This window comes from Labeo rohita, chromosome 17, assembly GCF_022985175.1.
Source record: "Labeo rohita strain BAU-BD-2019 chromosome 17, IGBB_LRoh.1.0, whole genome shotgun sequence".
Lineage (NCBI taxonomy): Eukaryota > Metazoa > Chordata > Actinopteri > Cypriniformes > Cyprinidae > Labeo > Labeo rohita.
The window spans coordinates 5,082,708-5,094,354 of NC_066885.1; the positions used below are offsets into that span (position 1 = coordinate 5,082,708).

The 11,647-nt window shown below is 36.0% G+C and overlaps 1 pseudogene; it reads left to right on the plus strand.

The window, feature by feature from the left end:
- Positions 1–611: 611 nt before the first annotated feature.
- LOC127179496 (NACHT, LRR and PYD domains-containing protein 3-like) lies at positions 612–10,822 on the plus strand (annotated as a pseudogene).
- Positions 10,823–11,647: the final 825 nt, after the last annotated feature.

Sequence of the window (11,647 nt, forward strand, 5' to 3'; positions counted from 1 at the left end):
ATTCATCTAAAGATTTGTGAGCGTTTGAATGTATTTGTGAGTCTATGCTGTTTTATTATAAGAATTTTTCAGAGGCCTAATTTTTTTTTGTTATTCCTATGTCCACAAAAGTCCACAGCATCTCCAGAACCCAGCTGTGTGTCTAAAGTGACAGATATTTGCTTTCTCCTCCTGAGTTCAGTAATGCCACAGTGACCTCTGACCCTGTCTGCAGAGTTAAAAAAGATTATGTGATCAGATCAGTGATTGCCCGTTTGACCTGCACTGACTCTGACCATCAGACCCTCATCAGACAGGGAGTCAAGGACCAACACAAAACTAACAAGAAGAGCAAGTATGAGAGATTATTTTAGGCAATCAAACTAGAAGAGAGTCAAACCCTCCTGAACAGGATCTACACACAGCTCTACATTGTAGAGGGAGAGAGTGAAGGAGTGAATGAAGAACATGAGGTTTTACAGACGGAGAAAACAGTCAGAACACAAGACACTGCTTCACCTGTACAGGTGTTTTACCTGCAGGCTGCACCCGACATTTTGCTGGTTAAATGTAAACCAGCTAAACCAGTTTAGCAAAAGTGATCCTATTTCAACAGACTCCATGTTGTGAAAGGAACGCGAACAACGTCAGGACCGAAAAGCTGTTTGTAAATAATGTGAACGAGTTTGAGAAACAGATGAGTTTAATGCTGCTATCTAGAGACAGAATGGATTTATGAACTGAATGAAGTTTGTGCTTGATGTTCTTCATTGTTGAGACAGAGGTAGGTTTGAGTCAACACATTTCTGCATTCATGTGTCATTGAATATTTAATAGCATATGAAAATATTTGTCATAAACTACTGTAATCGACATCTAATGTCAGTCTTTCTGTTCTGTTTTGATGTTTCATTCTCTACAGGTTTTGTGGTCACACAAAAATATGTGAACTCTCATGTACAAAGCAATGTTTCAGGAATAATCTTTTATTTCTGAGAGTCACCAATGGATTGATACACTCAGGTTTCTTATATTAGCAGCTTGTGAAACCATTTAACTGCCTGTGAATATTATGTGGATTAGTGTAAAGATTTGATCATCATGCTGATATTCATATTTTTATTAAATGCTTTATTCTAAATATATCTATTTAATTATATCTAAAAATGTTGGTTGTACATATCTGTGTTGTGTTTCAGCACTGCTTATAAAATGAGTGTCTATGAGAAGAGAGAGGAGGAGGAGGAGGAGGATGTCCACACACATAAAGCAGCACCTCCAGAACCCAGCTGTGTGTCTGTGAAGAGTGACTGGTCCATAGGGATCCCACCTAATCTTAGTGCTGGAACAAGGACCTCTGAACTTGAGTGAGTACGAATTTAATGATCGGGACGTCCTTGTAGCCATTTGTTCCACTACCTCTTGTTCTTCCTGTAAGCGTGACTGCATGGATGGGTGACCAGAGCACCACCATATTACCAATGCTGAAAGAGCAGCTGATTGTGGTCCTAAATGAAGTATACTGTATATCTGTTCTTTGTGTCAGTAGTGGTGCCTGTAAAATGAGAAAGGAGGAGGTTTCTGTTCTGACAAGTAAAGCAGCATCTCCAGAACACAGCTGTGTGTCTATGAAGAGTGACTGGTCCATAGGGATTCCTCCTAATCTCAGTGCTAGAACAGTGACCTCTGACCCTGAGTGAGTATCTGCATAGATATTGTCTTTGTATCTTTAGGCAAAAGTTTGCTATTAGGTCATAAGCTTTTCTTTGATTAATGTGTAGTTGGTAAATGTGGCATTTACCTTTATTGATTCAATATGCATGCTGGGGAGTTACTAGAAGTAATTTATCCAAAATTATATCTCTCAAAAAAGAAGTATAGAAATTAGTGCTGTCAAATCGATTAATTGGGATTAATCACATCCAAAATAAAGCTTAATACATACACATGTATATTTTTAATTAATTGCATGTGTGTGTGCATGTGTATATATATATATATATATATATATATAAAGTTCAGATGCAAAACCCTCTAAAAGCCATCCTGGTCAAAAATGAGATAATGAAATGATTGAATGCTCTTTACACATAGTATACGTCCATCAAAGAAATATAGAAATGCATATGTGTGTGTATTTATATATGACCCTGGACCACAAAACCAGTCATCATTAATAAAAAAAAAAAAAAAAAACAAATCTGAATAAATAAGCTTTCCACTGATGTATGGTTTGTTAGGATAGCACAATATTTGGCCGATATACTATTTGAAAATCTGGAATCTGAGGGTGAAAAAAGTCAAAATATTGAGAAAATCGCCTTTGTAAGTTGTCCACATAAAGTACTTAACAATGCATATTACTAGTCAAAAATTGTGTTTTTATATATTTATGGTAGAAAATATACAAAAATCTTTATGGAGCATAATCTTTACTTAATATCCTAATGACTTTTTGCCATAAAAAAAAAAAAAATTATAAATTTGACCCATAAAATGTATTGTTGGCTATTGCTACATATATACCTGTGCGACTTATGACTGTGTTTTTTAGTCCAGGGTCACATATAAATATACACAATTCACACGCACATATATTATGTAAACACAAGCTTTGGATGTGATTAACTGATTTGACAGCACTAGTAGAAATGTAAATGTGATCTAGTACTCGCAAGAATACCAAATTGAAAGACTAGGATGCTAGTATGAACATACGTTCAGAAATCTGAACAGAAAGCAATATTTTAACAGTCCACAGATGAACACTCTCAAGTCAGAAATCCACACACTCAACAAATGTGCAAATATACCATGTTCTTTCTCAGAAATATGATTTAATGCACAAAATACTAAGCTGTTGGGCTTCTTCCAGAAGATGTCTAGAAGTATGTTAATATGTAACTTACAGCAGATGCAAACAACCAATATCAAGAACTCTACAATAGCATGTTAAATATATCTATAGACATGTTAAATCTGAAAGTGCTATTAAACTGATCTGAAACTGTGGTTCAAATCAGATCTTAGAATTTCATGTGCTAGAAACATTTGTAAATACTTTTCAGTCAGTTTTTGTTATATTTTATCTGTTTCAATACCTTTGAAAAGATTTGTAATGAATTCAGACCTGAAATACTTTTAGAGGTTTGGTAGAAAATACATTTAAAAAAACTATTTTCAATCAGTATATGAAAAAACCTGACATCAATAAATCACAAACAAACAAACAATCCACTGTTTCTGCAGAGTGAAGAAAGATGATGCGATCAGATCAGTAACGCCACATTTGACCTGCACTGACTCCATCAGTCAGACCCTCATCATACAGAGAGTCAAAGACCAACACAAAACCAGCATGAAGAACAAGTATGAGAGATTATTTGAGGGAATCAAACTGCAAGAAAATCAAACCCTCCTGAACAGGATCTACACACAGCTCTACATCATAGAGGGAGAGAGTGAAGGAGTGAATGAAGAACATGAGGTTTTACAGATGGAGAAAACAGCCAGAACACAAGACACTCCAATCTACTGCAATGACATCTTTAAACCCCTACATGAACCAGAATGTGAGGAGAAAGACAAAATCAAGACTGTTCTTACTAAAGGCATCGCAGGAATCGGAAAAACCGTCTCTGTGCAGAAGTTCATTCTGGACTGGACTGAGGGTAAAGCCAATCAGGATGTAGATTTCATGTTTGTGCTTCCATTTTGAGAGCTGAACTTAATTAAATATCACCAGTACAGTCTTCACAGACTTCTGCTGGACTTTCATCCTGAACTTCAGGATCTGGACTCAAAGATTTATGAGAAGTGTAAAGCTGTGTTCATCTTTGATGGTCTGGATGAAAGCAGAATTACACTAATGTTTTCAGACATTGAGGGAGTCTGTGATGTGAATGAATCTTCATCAGTGGGTGTGTTGATGTCAGACCTCATCAAAGGAGAGCTGCTTCCCTCTGCTCTCATCTGGATCACCTCCAGACCAGCAGCAGCCAATCAGATTCCCTCGAAATACATCAACCGTGTGACAGAGATTCAGGGATTTAATGAGCCTCAGAAGAAGGAATATTTCAGGAAGAAAATCAATGATGTGCATCAAGCCAACAGAATCATCTCACACATTAGAAGATCAAGAAGCCTCAACATCATGTGTCACATACCTGTCTTCTGCTGGATCTCAGCCACTGTGCTTCAAAACCTCCTGAAACCAGATGAGAGTACAGAAATCCCTCAAACTCTGACTGAAATGTACATCCACTTCCTGCTGACTCAAATTAACATGAGGAATCAGAAGTATGAAGAGAGAGATCCAAATAAACTCCTGAAGACCAGCAGAGATGTGATTGTGAAACTTGCTGAACTGGCTTTCAAACAGCTGATGAAGGGCAATGTGATGTGTTATGAGGAGGACCTGAGAGAGACTGGCATTGATGTCACTGACGCCTCAGTGTATTCTGGGATTTGCACTGAGATCTTCAAGGAGGAATCTGTGAGTCATCAGAGGAAAGTCTACTGCTTCATACATCTGAGCTTTCAGGAGTTTCTAGCTGCTTTCTTTGTGTTTTACTCACATGTAGTTAAGAATAATGAATTACTGAAGTTGTTTCTGAATGAAAAATATCAGCGGTACACCTGGAAATTCTCTCTGTATGAGCTTCTAAAAGCTGCAGTTGATAATTCCTTACAGAGTAAAAATGGACACCTGGATCTTTTCCTGCGGTTCCTGCTGGGCGTCTCACTGCAGTTCAATCAGAGACTCTTATGGGATCTACTGACACACACAGTGAACAACTCAAAACCCATAAATAAAATCACTCAGTACATTAAAGAGAAGCTCAAGGCTGATGAAGGTCTGTCTGCTGACAGATGTATCAATCTGTTCCTCTGTCTGCTGGAAATGAAAGATCAGACTCTGTACAGAGAGATTCAGGAGTTTGTGAAATCAGAGAATCACTCAACGAAGAAACTCTCTCTGTCTCACTGCTCAACAATAGCCTACATGCTTCAGATATCAGAGGAGGTTCTGGATATGTTTGATTTAAAGAAATATAACACATCAGATGAGGGCAGAAGGAGACTGATACCAGCTGTGGTTAACTGCAAAAAAGCTGTGTGAGTATTCATTTATGTGACTGGAGATTAAAAAGCATTTGACATTTAGTGAAAATATTTATTGTTTAATTAACATCTTAAAATGTGGCAGTTTAGCCATTTGTTGGATGCACTTGCAGCTATTAGTTAAGGTTGTAGTTGTTTCACATTTCCAGTTCTCTCTAACTTTCACTATTAAATAGGTTGTTTTTTTTCTACTGTGCTGCACAGACGGTTCAGGTTGGACTGAAATGGTCAATGAAACTACCTGGAATATATGATTAAATATACAGTCATATTAATTTTGTTAGATTTAGTTAATATATGACTAAATAATGTGACTATATACAGTTCATTCAGAAAGTATTCAGTGTTGTTTTTCTCTTTTATATTTTGTGTATGCTTTACACCAACATCAATCTACACACAGTGCCCCATAATGACAAAAAACAAACCAGAAATGAGATGCACCTGAGCTAAATGTCAACTGGCTTAGCAGAGGGTCTGAATACTTATGTCATATATGTGATATTATACGTTTATGTGACTTATGTGATATTTCAAAGTATCCGAGTAATTTAAACATTATGAAGTGTAGTATTTGAGCTGATTGAGTCAGTATTTATTGTCCACCTTCTAATGAAAAATCATATTTAATTCTGTGTTACAGACTTGCCTTCTGTAATCTTACGAGTCAGTGTTGTGAAAGTTTGTCTTCATCTCTACGATCATCGAACTCACTGAGAAAGCTGGACTTGAGTCACAATGACATGCAGGATTCAGGAGTGAAGCTACTCTCTGATGGACTGAAGAGTTCACATTGTCACCTCAACATACTGAAGTAAAAAACAAAAACAAAAAAAAGATAAAAACTAGTGATTAAAAAAGTAATTAAAATCACTTTAAATTAAAGAGATGTCCTCTCTCCAAAGTTACTCCAGCTGAAATGAACCTGTTATCAGTCATCTGTAGATAAAGTCCTATGTTAAATCTATTTAAAGCAGAGTTGTTGGAATCTAACGACTCTTGTGTATGAATCAGTTTTAGATTATCTCAATGTGTTATTGAGTGTTTGTTTGTTTGTTTGTGTGTGTGTTTGTAGATTATCTGGCTGTATGGTGACAGAGGTAGGCTGTCGTTATTTGGCTTCAGCTCTGAGTTCAAACCCCTCACACCTGAGAGAGCTGGATCTGAGCTACAATCACCCAGGACAATCATTAGTCAAGCTGCTCTCTGATCCAAACTACAGACTAAAGAAACTCAAGTATGTTCAATACTGATATCCACCCTGATATCCACCCTTAACTGGATGATGATGATGTGTATGTTTTCCTTCCAATGGTCTGAATTTCTTCTTCTTCTCCAAAATGAATCACATTTTTGAGGGCCTAGACATGCTCGAAAACTCATGAAACTTTGCACACATGCCAGAAGTGGCGAAAATTTACATCTCATATGGGTTTCAGAAGTGGGTGTGGTACGAACGTACAAAACCCAACAGGAAGTCTGTTATTTTGAATTTTTCTGGCAAGTTGTGTGCCATTTTTGCCATTTCCAGGTGCTGTATTTAAACAAACTCCTCCTAGAAATTTAAACAGATCAATTTGGTCAGTGTAGTCTAAAGCCCTCTTGTGATGTTAAATTGCAAAGATCTTAAGTTTTCATTGAGGGCGTGTCCGTGGTTGTCTGACAAACTTTGATGTTTCGCCATGAAACAGGAAGTTGTTATAATTAAGGCATACAATGTCTGATCTGCACCAAACATCACATTTTTGACAAGACTACTGACCTGAAGAGATCTACATGTCCATATTCAGTTATTATATATTATATCAGTTATAATATATTTAGTCATAGCGCCTCCTGCTGGCAACAGGAAGTGACACGTTTTAACGAACAGCTTCAAGAGATTTAATGACATCAACATTATATTTGGTCAGTCTACTGTAAAGTAGCGATGGTAAAGTGTGAAGATCTTGAGTTTTTGTTAAAGTGCATGTCCGTGGCAGCCTGACAAAGTTAGATGTTGTAACTCAACCATACATTGTCCAGTCTGCCCCAAACTTTACACGTTCGAGTCCTGGGGCTGGATTCATGAAACATTCTTAAAAAAAAGTTTCTTCTTAACTGCCATTTTCTTCTTATTTTCTAACTTTAGCAAAAAATGTTCTTAAGAATATCCTTAGCTTTTTTTCAAAGAATTCAAATTCTTGAAAAGAATCTTCTTAAAAATCATCGTAAATAACTTCTTAAAGTTAGGATAGCCCCAGACTTGTCTTAAATCCCTAAATAAGAATTATTTAATGAATTCATTGGGTTATTTCAAATTAATTGTTATATTTAAGCATTACAACACTATTAGCTACATGTAATACATAGGAGGACTATTAATAGGAAGGTGCACAAGTTTTCTGAAGTGACAGCAATGACTGATAATATAAACAGTCAGTCATGATTAGCCTATATATGACACTACTTTTAGCTGACTACAAAACTCAGTAGCAACTCCATAAAAAATGAGTCAGGTAGGGAGTTTTTTAATGTTTTTAATTTTTGCCTATAAATAAAAACAATCTTTGGCAGTATTCAACACATATGAATGCATAAGACATGTTTACTGTAGCAGTGCAGACACACATACCGGAGGCATTCACTTGGATGAGGCCACAAAAACAGCACAAAAACGAATGAAACAGATCGCTGCAGCTTGAGACAGGGAGGCTCTTCTCAAAAACACAGCGCATTAAAAACGTGATGCTGAGTGCCAGTTAAACTGGTCACTATAAAAATAGTGTCTGTGCTTATTATGATTGTTAGGGTAGCCTAATCTGAAAGAAGCGCAAAAAGACGATCTTTGAAGTGAGAGTTTATCAGTGTGTCTTGCCATCTTCAGCCATGTATTCACTAAAATAAAGACTGTCATTTTCTTCATAAGAACATATTTGAGAATTTTTCAAGAATTGCACTTAAGAACATTCTTAAGAACTTAGTGGAGTTTATCTTATATTCCTTAACTGAATCTGGCCCCTGGTCTGAACACATCTGAAGGCCAATATTCTGTTATAATCATAGCGCCACCTGCTGGCAACAGGAAAAGACTCGTTTTATACTAACTTAAACATACAATGTCCAATCTGCACTAGACTTTACATGTGTGGAAAGAGTCCTGGCCTGAAGGCCAATATTCAGTTATAATCATAGCGCCATCTGTTCGCAACACTCAAACATACCATGTTCAGTCTGCCCCGAACTTCATATATTTGATCATAGTCTTGGCTTGAAGACATCTACGTGTCAATATTCATTTATAGTCATAGCGCCACCCGCTGGCAGCAGGAAGTTTGGCACATGTACATGACTTTAACATATTCCTCCTATATTTACCACCTTAAATGCATATTGCTCACTGTTGTCACCGTGTGGCGGTGAGCCCAGGGTGCGATGGTGCCAGGGTATTTCGCACTGCCCTACAGCAGCTACTTTAACAATTTACATGTTCCCAGAAGACAAAATAAGTATGTCTACGTCACCCTTCTTGATCGTCAGTGAATGTTTTCACCCTTAGTGATAGTTGTGTGTGAATCCATAAGTTATCCTTAGTGGCACATTATATATCAAAATCATAGTCACTTTTGGTAAAGTTTCAGATATGCAGAAGATGCAAGAAAACCCAAAAATGTGTATTTTTCTGAAGAGTTGGCAGTTTAACTGCTCAGGACAAACAAAGGGTTAGTGAACAACTATCACAAAACATAAAAAAACAGTCGTTCATCATCCAGGTAATAACAGACGGTATAGTGTTTAGGGGTATGTAAACTGATGAGCAGAACTGTATTGTGAAACCCTTCAAAAAAAGAAAGTGGATTTTAAATGTTTGCATTTTACACCGTGTCCTAAGCTATTTTAAATGTTCGATCTAAATTACCGCTTCTTATTAGCCACTATCACACATTAAACATTAAATGCACCACATCTGCTGTTACATTTGACATTTACTATAAAGAATTTTATATGATTTGTTTATTTGTATATTTACTTTTATATAATTTATTTGTTTTTACAGTGTGGATCATGGAGGAGAGTTCAGGATTATAGCAGGTCTACAAAAATGTAGGACGCACACAAACACACACACTTTTTGTTGTTTTGTTACAAATGTTCTAATCTCTCTTCTTCTGTTCAGATGCATATGATCTCACACTGGACCCAAACACAGCAAACACTCGTCTCATTCTGTCTGAGAGGAACAGAAAGGTGACATTTGTGAAAAAGAAGCAGTCGTATCCTGATCATCCAGAGAGATTTGATAAATATCCTCAGGTTCTGTGTAGAGAGAGTCTGACTGGACACTGTTACTGGGAGACTGAATACAAGGGTAAGACTGATATATCAGTGACGTATAAAGGAATCGGCAGGAAAGGATGGATTAATGACTGTTGGTTTGGATGCAATGAAAGGTCTTGGAGTCTGACCTGTTTTAATGACAGATTCACTGCCAAACACAATAATGGAAGTACAGACATATCCGCCACTTCACATCTCTCTAACAAAGTGGGAGTGTATCTGAACTGGTCGGCCGGCACTCTGTCCTTCTACAGTGTCTCTGACACACGTACACTCACACACTTACACACATTCAACACCACATTCACTGAACCCCTCTATGCTGGATTTGAGGTTTATTCTGATAGTTCAGTGTCTCTGTGTGAAATTAAACGGCTTCCTGTGAAGAAAACTAGTTGACATAGTTGACACTCACATAATCTCTGTAATTTTTTTTCTGTTTTTTAATCTAATTTCTGTCATGACAACTCTCTGAGAGTTTAGCATGTAATATACATGGCAATGTTATTGTGTTTGGTCTTGTGTTTGGACAATACTGGTCAATATAAATTGCTGCATCAGCAGGCATGCATATGTCCACACACACAAAGATGAAAACAGGACAGGATAGAACCAATTGAATTAAACATTAAAGTTCTGTATAGGTGTAAATTGTATATATATACACTGTACACTGTATATAATTTATATATTTATATATATATATATATATATATAAATTGCATAAATTATTCTTGAACTGACCAAAGTATTTAAATGGATATACTAACCATTTAATCTATTGTGTTATTTACTAATGACTTTCTAAATCCCAACAACCTTGACCAGTTGAACAACAGGACAGACATTAACTAACTCTCTTAATTCTTTCAAAAAAAAATTTTTTTTAATAATAATAATAATAATAATAATAATTGCATAAATTATTCTTGAACTGACCTTGTAACTGAGTAGGTTACATTCAGAGCAAGCATTTTAAAGTTAGATGTTACATTTTTAACTGATTCTTGTTTTATATAGAATTGCTCTATAGTCCAGTGGTTCTCAACTCTGGTCTTGGGTACTCACTGCTCTTCTTGACACACTCCATTCAGTTCATGAGACACATGCTTTGATTAGGTTTCAAAAAGATTGATCATTAGCGCCACTTTGTGGCTGCGATCCGCTAAGATCGTTTTATAAGCAGATGATAAAGTAGAACTTTTTGGTTGAAATGGGATGCAAAAGCAGCATTATTCTTAGCTTGGTTATTATTTATGATTCAGCATTTGCAGTTCAATATTTAGACCATGTCAATTTATTCTGTTTATAAATGTATGATTATAGAGAACTATTATTTCCTGAAAAGTACTTTCGTGTGTGTGTGTGTGTATTTTAATAAAGATCTGATCTAGGCTATATGTTTTAGGTACATTGTTATATTATAGAGTTAGTATAATATATTTAATGTTTAAATTAAAATGTATTTCAATATAATATAATATAATATATAATATGCTGTACAACAGACTGCTATTTTTCAGTAGTCCTTTTTGTAGTTACATGTTTCTGCTAGCAGGTGACAAGTGACTGCATGATGAGTGATTCAAAGAATCATTCATTAAACGATTCGTTTAAACACATTGATTAATTCGCGAACCAAACACTAAATCTGTTTTTTGCTTGTGTGCGCAATGTTTTCGTGGTTTCGTGGTGGAAAGTAACCGCTTGTTGTATCTAAAATTTAAGATATTTATGCTGTTTGTTGTCATTGTAGCACAGAGTATTACTGTAAACACGCGTTTGGTCATCATTACAAACTGAGGGATGAGTCCACATTGTTTTCTGTGCTAGTCAAATTATATAATCAGATGCTGTCAATATAACTTAAGTTTTACTGAAACCAGAATATCGCTTTAAATGACGTGACACTGTGAAAGCATTGTGAAGCTAAAGTGAAAACAGAACTGTTTCAGCAGACTCCCATTTTGTGAAAGGAAAAATACGAACGACACCAGGAGAGAAAAGCTGTTTGCAAAAAATGTAAACTAGTTTGTGAACTGTAGTTCAGTTTATTTCTGTTATCTAGAAATAGAATTGATTTATTCACTGAATGGAGTTTGTTTAATGATCTGTTTACGAAGGTAGGTTTGAACCAAGACATTTCTGAATTTATTTTTCTTGGTAAATCGATGTGAGTCTGCGTAGTAAATGCTTATATTTATATCCTACTGCGATGTAAGAATAT